The sequence below is a fragment of the Lutjanus erythropterus genome, chromosome 12 (genome assembly GCF_056507025.1).
Source record: "Lutjanus erythropterus isolate fLutEry1 chromosome 12, fLutEry1.hap2, whole genome shotgun sequence".
NCBI lineage: Eukaryota > Metazoa > Chordata > Actinopteri > Lutjaniformes > Lutjanidae > Lutjanus > Lutjanus erythropterus.
This window is the reverse complement of record NC_139328.1, coordinates 35,421,982-35,436,080: the sequence shown is the minus strand read 5'-3', so window position 1 is coordinate 35,436,080 and position 14,099 is coordinate 35,421,982. Positions and strand designations below refer to the sequence as shown.

General features: G+C 46.1%; 16 non-coding genes across 16 annotated transcripts; all 16 read right to left on the bottom strand.

Annotated features, from left to right (window-relative positions):
• Positions 1 to 2,526: 2,526 nt before the first annotated feature.
• Positions 2,527 to 2,598, bottom strand: trnaq-cug (transfer RNA glutamine (anticodon CUG)). The gene has a single exon. It is a non-coding gene; the product is annotated as a tRNA-Gln (tRNA).
• Positions 2,599 to 3,232: 634 nt separating this feature from the next.
• Positions 3,233 to 3,315, bottom strand: trnal-cag (transfer RNA leucine (anticodon CAG)). Its single transcript has one exon. It is a non-coding gene; the product is annotated as a tRNA-Leu (tRNA).
• Positions 3,316 to 3,998: 683 nt separating this feature from the next.
• On the bottom strand, positions 3,999 to 4,070 carry trnaq-cug (transfer RNA glutamine (anticodon CUG)). The gene has a single exon. It is a non-coding gene; the product is annotated as a tRNA-Gln (tRNA).
• A 634-nt stretch (positions 4,071 to 4,704) lies between these two features.
• Positions 4,705 to 4,787, bottom strand: trnal-cag (transfer RNA leucine (anticodon CAG)). Its single transcript has one exon. It is a non-coding gene; the product is annotated as a tRNA-Leu (tRNA).
• A 684-nt stretch (positions 4,788 to 5,471) lies between these two features.
• Positions 5,472 to 5,543, bottom strand: trnaq-cug (transfer RNA glutamine (anticodon CUG)). The gene has a single exon. It is a non-coding gene; the product is annotated as a tRNA-Gln (tRNA).
• Positions 5,544 to 6,177: 634 nt separating this feature from the next.
• trnal-cag (transfer RNA leucine (anticodon CAG)) lies at positions 6,178 to 6,260 on the bottom strand. The gene has a single exon. It is a non-coding gene; the product is annotated as a tRNA-Leu (tRNA).
• A 683-nt stretch (positions 6,261 to 6,943) lies between these two features.
• trnaq-cug (transfer RNA glutamine (anticodon CUG)) lies at positions 6,944 to 7,015 on the bottom strand. Its single transcript has one exon. It is a non-coding gene; the product is annotated as a tRNA-Gln (tRNA).
• Positions 7,016 to 7,649: 634 nt separating this feature from the next.
• On the bottom strand, positions 7,650 to 7,732 carry trnal-cag (transfer RNA leucine (anticodon CAG)). Its single transcript has one exon. It is a non-coding gene; the product is annotated as a tRNA-Leu (tRNA).
• A 683-nt stretch (positions 7,733 to 8,415) lies between these two features.
• trnaq-cug (transfer RNA glutamine (anticodon CUG)) lies at positions 8,416 to 8,487 on the bottom strand. The gene has a single exon. It is a non-coding gene; the product is annotated as a tRNA-Gln (tRNA).
• Positions 8,488 to 9,121: 634 nt separating this feature from the next.
• trnal-cag (transfer RNA leucine (anticodon CAG)) lies at positions 9,122 to 9,204 on the bottom strand. The gene has a single exon. It is a non-coding gene; the product is annotated as a tRNA-Leu (tRNA).
• Positions 9,205 to 9,888: 684 nt separating this feature from the next.
• trnaq-cug (transfer RNA glutamine (anticodon CUG)) lies at positions 9,889 to 9,960 on the bottom strand. The gene has a single exon. It is a non-coding gene; the product is annotated as a tRNA-Gln (tRNA).
• A 634-nt stretch (positions 9,961 to 10,594) lies between these two features.
• On the bottom strand, positions 10,595 to 10,677 carry trnal-cag (transfer RNA leucine (anticodon CAG)). Its single transcript has one exon. It is a non-coding gene; the product is annotated as a tRNA-Leu (tRNA).
• Positions 10,678 to 11,361: 684 nt separating this feature from the next.
• Positions 11,362 to 11,433, bottom strand: trnaq-cug (transfer RNA glutamine (anticodon CUG)). The gene has a single exon. It is a non-coding gene; the product is annotated as a tRNA-Gln (tRNA).
• A 634-nt stretch (positions 11,434 to 12,067) lies between these two features.
• On the bottom strand, positions 12,068 to 12,150 carry trnal-cag (transfer RNA leucine (anticodon CAG)). Its single transcript has one exon. It is a non-coding gene; the product is annotated as a tRNA-Leu (tRNA).
• Positions 12,151 to 12,834: 684 nt separating this feature from the next.
• On the bottom strand, positions 12,835 to 12,906 carry trnaq-cug (transfer RNA glutamine (anticodon CUG)). The gene has a single exon. It is a non-coding gene; the product is annotated as a tRNA-Gln (tRNA).
• Positions 12,907 to 13,540: 634 nt separating this feature from the next.
• trnal-cag (transfer RNA leucine (anticodon CAG)) lies at positions 13,541 to 13,623 on the bottom strand. Its single transcript has one exon. It is a non-coding gene; the product is annotated as a tRNA-Leu (tRNA).
• Between the last annotated feature and the right edge of the window lie 476 nt (positions 13,624 to 14,099).

The window sequence follows — 14,099 nt, the reverse complement described above, 5'->3', positions numbered from 1 at the left end:
ATTTCTACAGATGGTTACTATGCAAAGCTAGCAGAAGCTAGCCTCCCTGTCTTACTATTTATTGTTTTATTATAAATTAAATGTTTTTCATCCTGTTGCATCTTTTTATATAATTTTTCTTCTTGTTACATCTTTTACATTTTTTCCTTTTTCATCTTGTTACATCTTTGTCATATGTTAGTTTTTCATCTTAGCATGTCTTATATGTTGTTTTTCGTCTTGTCACCTTTTGTCTGTCTTGTTGCATCTTTAATGTAATTTTTCCTTTTGTTAAATAATTTTTGTCTTGTTACATCTTTTACTTTTTCCTCTTTCATTTGTTAGTTTTTCTTCTTAGTATGCCTTATATATTGTTTTTCATTTTGTTGCATCTTTCGTTTGTTGCGTCTTTTTTGTTTCATTGCATCTTTCATGTTGTTAATCCTCTGTTACATGTTTTGTCTTGTGACATCTGTTTTGTATTGTTTTGTCTTTTACATATTTGTGTTGTTGCATCTCTTATGTTGTTTTTCCTTTTGTTAGGTCTTTTTTGTCTTGTTACACCTCTTTTGTCTTCTTATATCCTTTACGTTGTTTTTTGTCTTATGTCTTTTTCATTTTATGTCTTATTCTTTGTTGCATCCGTCATGTGTGATATGCACTGATGGATACACCAAGGCATCATACTTTCTATGTGTTACTGTTAAATCCATTTAGGCTGAACTCAGTCTTGATGCGGTGCACAATGATGCAAAAATCATCAATAATCCCCTCAAATACATTAAAGCTAATGTAATGAGTCTGTTTTGAAAATGAAAGGAGTAGAAAGTGCAGAGATTTGTTTTAAAAGTAGAGAATAAAAGTAAAAGTAAAGTTGCCAGAAAAATAAATACTCAAGTAAAGTACAGATTCTTGAAAAATCTAGTGCTAATCTAAGTGCAGTGCAGTAACAAAGTACTTATATTTAATTACCTCCCACCTCTGCAATTAAATGCTCTCATTTGCGCTGATGGGATAACCATGAGGTACCATAAAGCTGAATTGCCTCTCCCTGCCTGAATCACAGTGGGGTGTCAGAGGGCTGCTATCAACCTTTTATTGTTGCAGATGAGGGTCCTGCAGACAATCATCAAGTCAAAGTCCATAGCTTTATGTTTATATCATGACAAGGCTTTGACAGGAAATGTAAGGAAAATTTCCGACTGTGGGCAAAGACTAAATTTAACCAATTTCAGGACCATTTTGGTCACAAGTGGGTTACACTTTACATTTAGCTGGACTAAATCAGGGCTATATGTTCTGGGTGTGGATGCTCCCGAGTGGACGCAATCGCGAGTGGATACAACTCTCATGACTACGCCTCACACAAGGAATGACACAATAAATCCACAGCCGCTTACTGCCATTATCAAGTTATGACAATTTATGGAAAAATGTGTTGAAAATTTGTTGGAAAATGCTAAGAAAAAGTCACAATATGGCTAAGAGTATTTTATAAATTTAAAATGTTATTATTTTTAGGGCACCCAATACCAGTTGGTCACTTACATATTTGCTGCCAGATTATGATTTTACACATTATTTACTATCAGCTAACCACTGTCTGCTTACTGACTACAGTTTAATGAGGATCACACCAACAGTTGCCTCAGAAATGCTGAGAAAAGCCAATGGCTGGTTACAAGTCTGTGTCTATCTGCTGCTATTCAGTGTTAGATATGCTCATTTGTTACTTATTTGCAAGTGCTGATTGTGCAGCAGGCCTTGGCTGAGTCGCAGCTCTCTCTCCATCCAGCAGTTCTCTTACGCCATCTGCTGACAGAGCATGGAAGACCTGCTGACCTACTTTATCCTCACAGTACAAGCAGCAGTGTAATTGTAGCTTATGAGAGTTCTGCAGCAGTTTAGGTAGTGCACCACTACTTCATAGAGGAGCTGCTTATTGATAAAAGCTATTATATATTCTCATTCAATATGCTTTGTGGCCTGGCTATGGCAAGAGAATGTGTGAATGTTTTTGTGACCCATACATAATCACATCATCCTGTTACCACTTACACTTGTATTTAACAAATGTGGGCTGTCTGTCTGTCTTTAAAGCTGATGCAATTGATTCTAAAGTAAGACATGTGATAGCTAAGTCTCAGGCCCATGCTGTCAAATACAGAGACTTTGGATTGGAGTGAAGTGAATGTTACGTGGTCAACTTTGTGAAAACTCAACCTTTACTGCTTGGAAATGTAATCAGCTCATTTATCCTATGCCACATGTTTAACTTGCTCTTTGGCTCGGGCTCTGACTTGAAGGTGTGTTCAAATCTCAGCAAAAGCTCATTTTTATGAAGGAATAAGACGAAAACCCTAATCAGGCGACCATCAAGTCACTCACGGCTTCCAACCCTGTCAGCACAATCACGTTACAGGTCTTTCAGGTGGACATCATGACCAAGGGACCACTGGGTTTTTTGAGGCCTCACAGCTGTACCTCAATAAATATTGCTCCACCACCCCTCATCTCCCTGCCCGACAGCGGAGGAGGTCACGTAACAGGTCCCACCGAGATTTGAACTCGGATCGCTGGATTCAGAGTCCAGAGTGCTAACCATTACACCATGGAACCACTGCCAAGACTCGCGGCGACCGTTGTAGAACACTTTCTTGCGCGATTATGGCACGGAAAACACGCAAATCGCTGCCACCTGGAAAATGTCAAAAGGCTTTTGGGTGGGGGGAATGTTGTGGGTGCAGTTTTTAGGCCTCAAAAAAGGCACCTGACACTGTCAAGCATGACATCCTGCTGTCCAAATTAACCAAGTTTATTTTCCCTTCTCAAGCAAAAACGTGGTTTGATTCTTATTTATGAAATAGGAGTCAGCAGGTCGCCACTCAATCATATTAAATCCGAATGTTGTCAAAGTAAAAGGGGCAAACCACAGGGATCCCCGCTTGGACCTTATGCTGTTCAGCCTAGACATTACTGACATCTCTGAGAGCTGCATAGGGGGTGGGTAACGCATGTATGCTGACGATACTGTCATTTTCGTGGCAGCAAAAACACCTTCCGTTACTGTCGCCAAACTAAGAGCCGGAGGCCGGCTACTAAGTTGAACGAGTACGCCGGAAAGCAGAGTTACACATACAGTCGGTGTCTCACTGTATTTTTCCTGACGCCCGTCCCCTAACACACAGAGGGTTGTTCGCTTTACTTTGCCAGTATCATGTTACAGGAAATGGCAACAGTGGAAGAAGAGAGCTGTCAGGAGTGGGATTCGAACCCACGCCTCCAGTGGAGACTGCGACCTGAACGCAGCGCCTTGGACCGCTCGGCCATCCTGACTGCGTAAAGCTCCGCTTCAGTGGAAAATTGCAGAAATATCAGCGAGTACATTAAATATTTTACCACATAGGAGGCCATAGTAACAATGCTGTCATATATCATGGCTCAGTTTTTGCCCCAAACGCAGTGTCATCCAGTAAGTAGCTGGCCATGCATCTAAGCGCACGTTCCTGGTAGACTACTTTGTAACATTAATGCCACATTCCTGCTGCTTATCTCGCAAGTCTTTGCCAATCCATAGCCACACAGGGGTCTCGCTGGAACTATTACACAACACTGCACATTTGACTCACGATGCGTTTATGCGGGGCATTTGGCCCACTAGGTCGTCTACAGCCAGTGACTTTGTGAAAACTCAACCTTTACTGCTTGGAAATGTAATCAGCTCATTTATCCTATGCCACATGTTTAACTTGCTCTTTGGCTCGGGCTCTGACTTGAAGGTGTGTTCAAATCTCAGCAAAAGCTCATTTTTATGAAGGAATAAGACGAAAACCTAATCAGGCGACCATCAAGTCACTCACGGCTTCCAACCCTGTCAGCACAATCACGTTACAGGTCTTTCAGGTGGACATCATGACCAAGGGACCACTGGGTTTTTTGAGGCCTCACAGCTGTACCTCAATAAATATTGCTCCACCACCCCTCATCTCCCTGCCCGACAGCGGAGGAGGTCACGTAACAGGTCCCACCGAGATTTGAACTCGGATCGCTGGATTCAGAGTCCAGAGTGCTAACCATTACACCATGGAACCACTGCCAAGACTCGCGGCGACCGTTGTAGAACACTTTCTTGCGCGATTATGGCACGGAAAACACGCAAATCGCTGCCACCTGGAAAATGTCAAAAGGCTTTTGGGTGGGGGGAATGTTGTGGGTGCAGTTTTTAGGCCTCAAAAAAGGCACCTGACACTGTCAAGCATGACATCCTGCTGTCCAAATTAACCAAGTTTATTTTCCCTTCTCAAGCAAAAACGTGGTTTGATTCTTATTTATGAAATAGGAGTCAGCAGGTCGCCACTCAATCATATTAAATCCGAATGTTGTCAAAGTAAAAGGGGCAAACCACAGGGATCCCCGCTTGGACCTTATGCTGTTCAGCCTAGACATTACTGACATCTCTGAGAGCTGCATAGGGGGTGGGTAACGCATGTATGCTGACGATACTGTCATTTTCGTGGCAGCAAAAACACCTTCCGTTACTGTCGCCAAACTAAGAGCCGGAGGCCGGCTACTAAGTTGAACGAGTACGCCGGAAAGCAGAGTTACACATACAGTCGGTGTCTCACTGTATTTTTCCTGACGCCCGTCCCCTAACACACAGAGGGTTGTTCGCTTTACTTTGCCAGTATCATGTTACAGGAAATGGCAACAGTGGAAGAAGAGAGCTGTCAGGAGTGGGATTCGAACCCACGCCTCCAGTGGAGACTGCGACCTGAACGCAGCGCCTTGGACCGCTCGGCCATCCTGACTGCGTAAAGCGCCGCTTCAGTGGAAAAGTGCAGAAATATCAGCGAGTACATTAAATATTTTACCACATAGGAGGCCATAGTAACAATGCTGTCATATATCATGGCTCAGTTTTTGCCCCAAACGCAGTGTCATCCAGTAAGTAGCTGGCCATGCATCTAAGCGCACGTTCCTGGTAGACTACTTTGTAACATTAATGCCACATTCCTGCTGCTTATCTCGCAAGTCTTTGCCAATCCATAGCCACACAGGGGTCTCGCTGGAACTATTACACAACACTGCACATTTGACTCACGATGCGTTTATGCGGGGCATTTGGCCCACTAGGTCGTCTACAGCCAGTGACTTTGTGAAAACTCAACCTTTACTGCTTGGAAATGTAATCAGCTCATTTATCCTATGCCACATGTTTAACTTGCTCTTTGGCTCGGGCTCTGACTTGAAGGTGTGTTCAAATCTCAGCAAAAGCTCATTTTTATGAAGGAATAAGACGAAAACCCTAATCAGGCGACCATCAAGTCACTCACGGCTTCCAACCCTGTCAGCACAATCACGTTACAGGTCTTTCAGGTGGACATCATGACCAAGGGACCACTGGGTTTTTTGAGGCCTCACAGCTGTACCTCAATAAATATTGCTCCACCACCCCTCATCTCCCTGCCCGACAGCGGAGGAGGTCACGTAACAGGTCCCACCGAGATTTGAACTCGGATCGCTGGATTCAGAGTCCAGAGTGCTAACCATTACACCATGGAACCACTGCCAAGACTCGCGGCGACCGTTGTAGAACACTTTCTTGCGCGATTATGGCACGGAAAACACGCAAATCGCTGCCACCTGGAAAATGTCAAAAGGCTTTTGGGTGGGGGGAATGTTGTTGGTGCAGTTTTTAGGCCTCAAAAAAGGCACCTGACACTGTCAAGCATGACATCCTGCTGTCCAAATTAACCAAGTTTATTTTCCCTTCTCAAGCAAAAACGTGGTTTGATTCTTATTTATGAAATAGGAGTCAGCAGGTCGCCACTCAATCATATTAAATCCGAATGTTGTCAAAGTAAAAGGGGCAAACCACAGGGATCCCCGCTTGGACCTTATGCTGTTCAGCCTAGACATTACTGACATCTCTGAGAGCTGCATAGGGGGTGGGTAACGCATGTATGCTGACGATACTGTCATTTTCGTGGCAGCAAAAACACCTTCCGTTACTGTCGCCAAACTAAGAGCCGGAGGCCGGCTACTAAGTTGAACGAGTACGCCGGAAAGCAGAGTTACACATACAGTCGGTGTCTCACTGTATTTTTCCTGACGCCCGTCCCCTAACACACAGAGGGTTGTTCGCTTTACTTTGCCAGTATCATGTTACAGGAAATGGCAACAGTGGAAGAAGAGAGCTGTCAGGAGTGGGATTCGAACCCACGCCTCCAGTGGAGACTGCGACCTGAACGCAGCGCCTTGGACCGCTCGGCCATCCTGACTGCGTAAAGCTCCGCTTCAGTGGAAAATTGCAGAAATATCAGCGAGTACATTAAATATTTTACCACATAGGAGGCCATAGTAACAATGCTGTCATATATCATGGCTCAGTTTTTGCCCCAAACGCAGTGTCATCCAGTAAGTAGCTGGCCATGCATCTAAGCGCACGTTCCTGGTAGACTACTTTGTAACATTAATGCCACATTCCTGCTGCTTATCTCGCAAGTCTTTGCCAATCCATAGCCACACAGGGGTCTCGCTGGAACTATTACACAACACTGCACATTTGACTCACGATGCGTTTATGCGGGGCATTTGGCCCACTAGGTCGTCTACAGCCAGTGACTTTGTGAAAACTCAACCTTTACTGCTTGGAAATGTAATCAGCTCATTTATCCTATGCCACATGTTTAACTTGCTCTTTGGCTCGGGCTCTGACTTGAAGGTGTGTTCAAATCTCAGCAAAAGCTCATTTTTATGAAGGAATAAGACGAAACCCTAATCAGGCGACCATCAAGTCACTCACGGCTTCCAACCCTGTCAGCACAATCACGTTACAGGTCTTTCAGGTGGACATCATGACCAAGGGACCACTGGGTTTTTTGAGGCCTCACAGCTGTACCTCAATAAATATTGCTCCACCACCCCTCATCTCCCTGCCCGACAGCGGAGGAGGTCACGTAACAGGGCCCACCGAGATTTGAACTCGGATCGCTGGATTCAGAGTCCAGAGTGCTAACCATTACACCATGGAACCACTGCGAAGACTCGCGGCGACCGTTGTAGAACACTTTCTTGCGCGATTATGGCACGGAAAACACGCAAATCGCTGCCACCTGGAAAATGTCAAAAGGCTTTTGGGTGGGGGGAATGTTGTTGGTGCAGTTTTTAGGCCTCAAAAAAGGCACCTGACACTGTCAAGCATGACATCCTGCTGTCCAAATTAACCAAGTTTATTTTCCCTTCTCAAGCAAAAACGTGGTTTGATTCTTATTTATGAAATAGGAGTCAGCAGGTCGCCACTCAATCATATTAAATCCGAATGTTGTCAAAGTAAAAGGGGCAAACCACAGGGATCCCCGCTTGGACCTTATGCTGTTCAGCCTAGACATTACTGACATCTCTGAGAGCTGCATAGGGGGTGGGTAACGCATGTATGCTGACGATACTGTCATTTTCGTGGCAGCAAAAACACCTTCCGTTACTGTCGCCAAACTAAGAGCCGGAGGCCGGCTACTAAGTTGAACGAGTACGCCGGAAAGCAGAGTTAGACATACAGTCGGTGTCTCACTGTATTTTTCCTGACGCCCGTCCCCTAACACACAGAGGGTTGTTCGCTTTACTTTGCCAGTATCATGTTACAGGAAATGGCAACAGTGGAAGAAGAGAGCTGTCAGGAGTGGGATTCGAACCCACGCCTCCAGTGGAGACTGCGACCTGAACGCAGCGCCTTGGACCGCTCGGCCATCCTGACTGCGTAAAGCTCCGCTTCAGTGGAAAAGTGCAGAAATATCAGCGAGTACATTAAATATTTTACCACATAGGAGGCCATAGTAACAATGCTGTCATATATCATGGCTCAGTTTTTGCCCCAAACGCAGTGTCATCCAGTAAGTAGCTGGCCATGCATCTAAGCGCACGTTCCTGGTAGACTACTTTGTAACATTAATGCCACATTCCTGCTGCTTATCTCGCAAGTCTTTGCCAATCCATAGCCATACAGGGGTCTCGCTGGAACTATTACACAACACTGCACATTTGACTCACGATGCGTTTATGCGGGGCATTTGGCCCACTAGGTCGTCTACAGCCAGTGACTTTGTGAAAACTCAACCTTTACTGCTTGGAAATGTAATCAGCTCATTTATCCTATGCCACATGTTTAACTTGCTCTTTGGCTCGGGCTCTGACTTGAAGGTGTGTTCAAATCTCAGCAAAAGCTCATTTTTATGAAGGAATAAGACGAAACCCTAATCAGGCGACCATCAAGTCACTCACGGCTTCCAACCCTGTCAGCACAATCACGTTACAGGTCTTTCAGGTGGACATCATGACCAAGGGACCACTGGGTTTTTTGAGGCCTCACAGCTGTACCTCAATAAATATTGCTCCACCACCCCTCATCTCCCTGCCCGACAGCGGAGGAGGTCACGTAACAGGGCCCACCGAGATTTGAACTCGGATCGCTGGATTCAGAGTCCAGAGTGCTAACCATTACACCATGGAACCACTGCGAAGACTCGCGGCGACCGTTGTAGAACACTTTCTTGCGCGATTATGGCACGGAAAACACGCAAATCGCTGCCACCTGGAAAATGTCAAAAGGCTTTTGGGTGGGGGGAATGTTGTTGGTGCAGTTTTTAGGCCTCAAAAAAGGCACCTGACACTGTCAAGCATGACATCCTGCTGTCCAAATTAACCAAGTTTATTTTCCCTTCTCAAGCAAAAACGTGGTTTGATTCTTATTTATGAAATAGGAGTCAGCAGGTCGCCACTCAATCATATTAAATCCGAATGTTGTCAAAGTAAAAGGGGCAAACCACAGGGATCCCCGCTTGGACCTTATGCTGTTCAGCCTAGACATTACTGACATCTCTGAGAGCTGCATAGGGGGTGGGTAACGCATGTATGCTGACGATACTGTCATTTTCGTGGCAGCAAAAACACCTTCCGTTACTGTCGCCAAACTAAGAGCCGGAGGCCGGCTACTAAGTTGAACGAGTACGCCGGAAAGCAGAGTTAGACATACAGTCGGTGTCTCACTGTATTTTTCCTGACGCCCGTCCCCTAACACACAGAGGGTTGTTCGCTTTACTTTGCCAGTATCATGTTACAGGAAATGGCAACAGTGGAAGAAGAGAGCTGTCAGGAGTGGGATTCGAACCCACGCCTCCAGTGGAGACTGCGACCTGAACGCAGCGCCTTGGACCGCTCGGCCATCCTGACTGCGTAAAGCTCCGCTTCAGTGGAAAAGTGCAGAAATATCAGCGAGTACATTAAATATTTTACCACATAGGAGGCCATAGTAACAATGCTGTCATATATCATGGCTCAGTTTTTGCCCCAAACGCAGTGTCATCCAGTAAGTAGCTGGCCATGCATCTAAGCGCACGTTCCTGGTAGACTACTTTGTAACATTAATGCCACATTCCTGCTGCTTATCTCGCAAGTCTTTGCCAATCCATAGCCACACAGGGGTCTCGCTGGAACTATTACACAACACTGCACATTTGACTCACGATGCGTTTATGCGGGGCATTTGGCCCACTAGGTCGTCTACAGCCAGTGACTTTGTGAAAACTCAACCTTTACTGCTTGGAAATGTAATCAGCTCATTTATCCTATGCCACATGTTTAACTTGCTCTTTGGCTCGGGCTCTGACTTGAAGGTGTGTTCAAATCTCAGCAAAAGCTCATTTTTATGAAGGAATAAGACGAAAACCCTAATCAGGCGACCATCAAGTCACTCACGGCTTCCAACCCTGTCAGCACAATCACGTTACAGGTCTTTCAGGTGGACATCATGACCAAGGGACCACTGGGTTTTTTGAGGCCTCACAGCTGTACCTCAATAAATATTGCTCCACCACCCCTCATCTCCCTGCCCGACAGCGGAGGAGGTCACGTAACAGGTCCCACCGAGATTTGAACTCGGATCGCTGGATTCAGAGTCCAGAGTGCTAACCATTACACCATGGAACCACTGCGAAGACTCGCAGCGACCGTTGTAGAACACTTTCTTGCGCGATTATGGCACGGAAAACACGCAAATCGCTGCCACCTGGAAAATGTCAAAAGGCTTTTGGGTGGGGGGAATGTTGTGGGTGCAGTTTTTAGGCCTCAAAAAAGGCACCTGACACTGTCAAGCATGACATCCTGCTGTCCAAATTAACCAAGTTTATTTTCCCTTCTCAAGCAAAAACGTGGTTTGATTCTTATTTATGAAATAGGAGTCAGCAGGTCGCCACTCAATCATATTAAATCCGAATGTTGTCAAAGTAAAAGGGGCAAACCACAGGGATCCCCGCTTGGACCTTATGCTGTTCAGCCTAGACATTACTGACATCTCTGAGAGCTGCATAGGGGGTGGGTAACGCATGTATGCTGACGATACTGTCATTTTCGTGGCAGCAAAAACACCTTCCGTTACTGTCGCCAAACTAAGAGCCGGAGGCCGGCTACTAAGTTGAACGAGTACGCCGGAAAGCAGAGTTAGACATACAGTCGGTGTCTCACTGTATTTTTCCTGACGCCCGTCCCCTAACACACAGAGGGTTGTTCGCTTTACTTTGCCAGTATCATGTTACAGGAAATGGCAACAGTGGAAGAAGAGAGCTGTCAGGAGTGGGATTCGAACCCACGCCTCCAGTGGAGACTGCGACCTGAACGCAGCGCCTTGGACCGCTCGGCCATCCTGACTGCGTAAAGCTCCGCTTCAGTGGAAAATTGCAGAAATATCAGCGAGTACATTAAATATTTTACCACATAGGAGGCCATAGTAACAATGCTGTCATATATCATGGCTCAGTTTTTGCCCCAAACGCAGTGTCATCCAGTAAGTAGCTGGCCATGCATCTAAGCGCACGTTCCTGGTAGACTACTTTGTAACATTAATGCCACATTCCTGCTGCTTATCTCGCAAGTCTTTGCCAATCCATAGCCACACAGGGGTCTCGCTGGAACTATTACACAACACTGCACATTTGACTCACGATGCGTTTATGCGGGGCATTTGGCCCACTAGGTCGTCTACAGCCAGTGACTTTGTGAAAACTCAACCTTTACTGCTTGGAAATGTAATCAGCTCATTTATCCTATGCCACATGTTTAACTTGCTCTTTGGCTCGGGCTCTGACTTGAAGGTGTGTTCAAATCTCAGCAAAAGCTCATTTTTATGAAGGAATAAGACGAAAACCCTAATCAGGCGACCATCAAGTCACTCACGGCTTCCAACCCTGTCAGCACAATCACGTTACAGGTCTTTCAGGTGGACATCATGACCAAGGGACCACTGGGTTTTTTGAGGCCTCACAGCTGTACCTCAATAAATATTGCTCCACCACCCCTCATCTCCCTGCCCGACAGCGGAGGAGGTCACGTAACAGGTCCCACCGAGATTTGAACTCGGATCGCTGGATTCAGAGTCCAGAGTGCTAACCATTACACCATGGAACCACTGCGAAGACTCGCGGCGACCGTTGTAGAACACTTTCTTGCGCGATTATGGCACGGAAAACACGCAAATCGCTGCCACCTGGAAAATGTCAAAAGGCTTTTGGGTGGGGGGAATGTTGTTGGTGCAGTTTTTAGGCCTCAAAAAAGGCACCTGACACTGTCAAGCATGACATCCTGCTGTCCAAATTAACCAAGTTTATTTTCCCTTCTCAAGCAAAAACGTGGTTTGATTCTTATTTATGAAATAGGAGTCAGCAGGTCGCCACTCAATCATATTAAATCCGAATGTTGTCAAAGTAAAAGGGGCAAACCACAGGGATCCCCGCTTGGACCTTATGCTGTTCAGCCTAGACATTACTGACATCTCTGAGAGCTGCATAGGGGGTGGGTAACGCATGTATGCTGACGATACTGTCATTTTCGTGGCAGCAAAAACACCTTCCGTTACTGTCGCCAAACTAAGAGCCGGAGGCCGGCTACTAAGTTGAACGAGTACGCCGGAAAGCAGAGTTAGACATACAGTCGGTGTCTCACTGTATTTTTCCTGACGCCCGTCCCCTAACACACAGAGGGTTGTTCGCTTTACTTTGCCAGTATCATGTTACAGGAAATGGCAACAGTGGAAGAAGAGAGCTGTCAGGAGTGGGATTCGAACCCACGCCTCCAGTGGAGACTGCGACCTGAACGCAGCGCCTTGGACCGCTCGGCCATCCTGACTGCGTAAAGCTCCGCTTCAGTGGAAAAGTGCAGAAATATCAGCGAGTACATTAAATATTTTACCACATAGGAGGCCATAGTAACAATGCTGTCATATATCATGGCTCAGTTTTTGCCCCAAACGCAGTGTCATCCAGTAAGTAGCTGGCCATGCATCTAAGCGCACGTTCCTGGTAGACTACTTTGTAACATTAATGCCACATTCCTGCTGCTTATCTCGCAAGTCTTTGCCAATCCATAGCCACACAGGGGTCTCGCTGGAAGTATTACACAACACTGCACATTTGACTCACGATGCGTTTATGCGGGGCATTTGGCCCACTAGGTCGTCTACAGCCAGTGACTTTGTGAAAACTCAACCTTTACTGCTTGGAAATGTAATCAGCTCATTTATCCTATGCCACATGTTTAACTTGCTCTTTGGCTCGGGCTCTGACTTGAAGGTGTGTTCAAATCTCAGCAAAAGCTCATTTTTATGAAGGAATAAGACGAAAACCCTAATCAGGCGACCATCAAGTCACTCACGGCTTCCAACCCTGTCAGCACAATCACGTTACAGGTCTTTCAGGTGGACATCATGACCAAGGGACCACTGGGTTTTTTGAGGCCTCACAGCTGTACCTCAATAAATATTGCTCCACCACCCCTCATCTCCCTGCCCGACAGCGGAGGAGGTCACGTAACAGGTCCCACCGAGATTTGAACTCGGATCGCTGGATTCAGAGTCCAGAGTGCTAACCATTACACCATGGAACCACTGCGAAGACTCGCGGCGACCGTTGTAGAACACTTTCTTGCGCGATTATGGCACGGAAAACACGCAAATCGCTGCCACCTGGAAAATGTCAAAAGGCTTTTGGGTGGGGGGAATGTTGTTGGTGCAGTTTTTAGGCCTCAAAAAAGGCACCTGACACTGTCAAGCATGACATCCTGCTGTCCAAATTAACCAAGTTTATTTTCCCTTCTCAAGCAAAAACGTGGTTTGATTCTTATTTATGAAATAGGAGTCAGCAGGTCGCCACTCAATCATATTAAATCCGAATGTTGTCAAAGTAAAAGGGGCAAACCACAGGGATCCCCGCTTGGACCTTATGCTGTTCAGCCTAGACATTACTGACATCTCTGAGAGCTGCATAGGGGGTGGGTAACGCATGTATGCTGACGATACTGTCATTTTCGTGGCAGCAAAAACACCTTACGTTACTGTCGCCAAACTAAGAGCCGGAGGCCGGCTACTAAGTTGAACGAGTACGCCGGAAAGCAGAGTTAGACATACAGTCGGTGTCTCACTGTATTTTTCCTGACGCCCGTCCCCTAACACACAGAGGGTTGTTCGCTTTACTTTGCCAGTATCATGTTACAGGAAATGGCAACAGTGGAAGAAGAGAGCTGTCAGGAGTGGGATTCGAACCCACGCCTCCAGTGGAGACTGCGACCTGAACGCAGCGCCTTGGACCGCTCGGCCATCCTGACTGCGTAAAGCTCCGCTTCAGTGGAAAAGTGCAGAAATATCAGCGAGTACATTAAATATTTTACCACATAGGAGGCCATAGTAACAATGCTGTCATATATCATGGCTCAGTTTTTGCCCCAAACGCAGTGTCATCCAGTAAGTAGCTGGCCATGCATCTAAGCGCACGTTCCTGGTAGACTACTTTGTAACATTAATGCCACATTCCTGCTGCTTATCTCGCAAGTCTTTGCCAATCCATAGCCACACAGGGGTCTCGCTGGAACTATTACACAACACTGCACATTTGACTCACGATGCGTTTATGCGGGGCATTTGGCCCACTAGGTCGTCTACAGCCAGTGACTTTGTGAAAACTCAACCTTTACTGCTTGGAAATGTAATCAGCTCATTTATCCTATGCCACATGTTTAACTTGCTCTTTGGCTCGGGCTCTGATTTGAAGGTGTGTTCAAATCTCAGCAAAAGCTCATTTTTA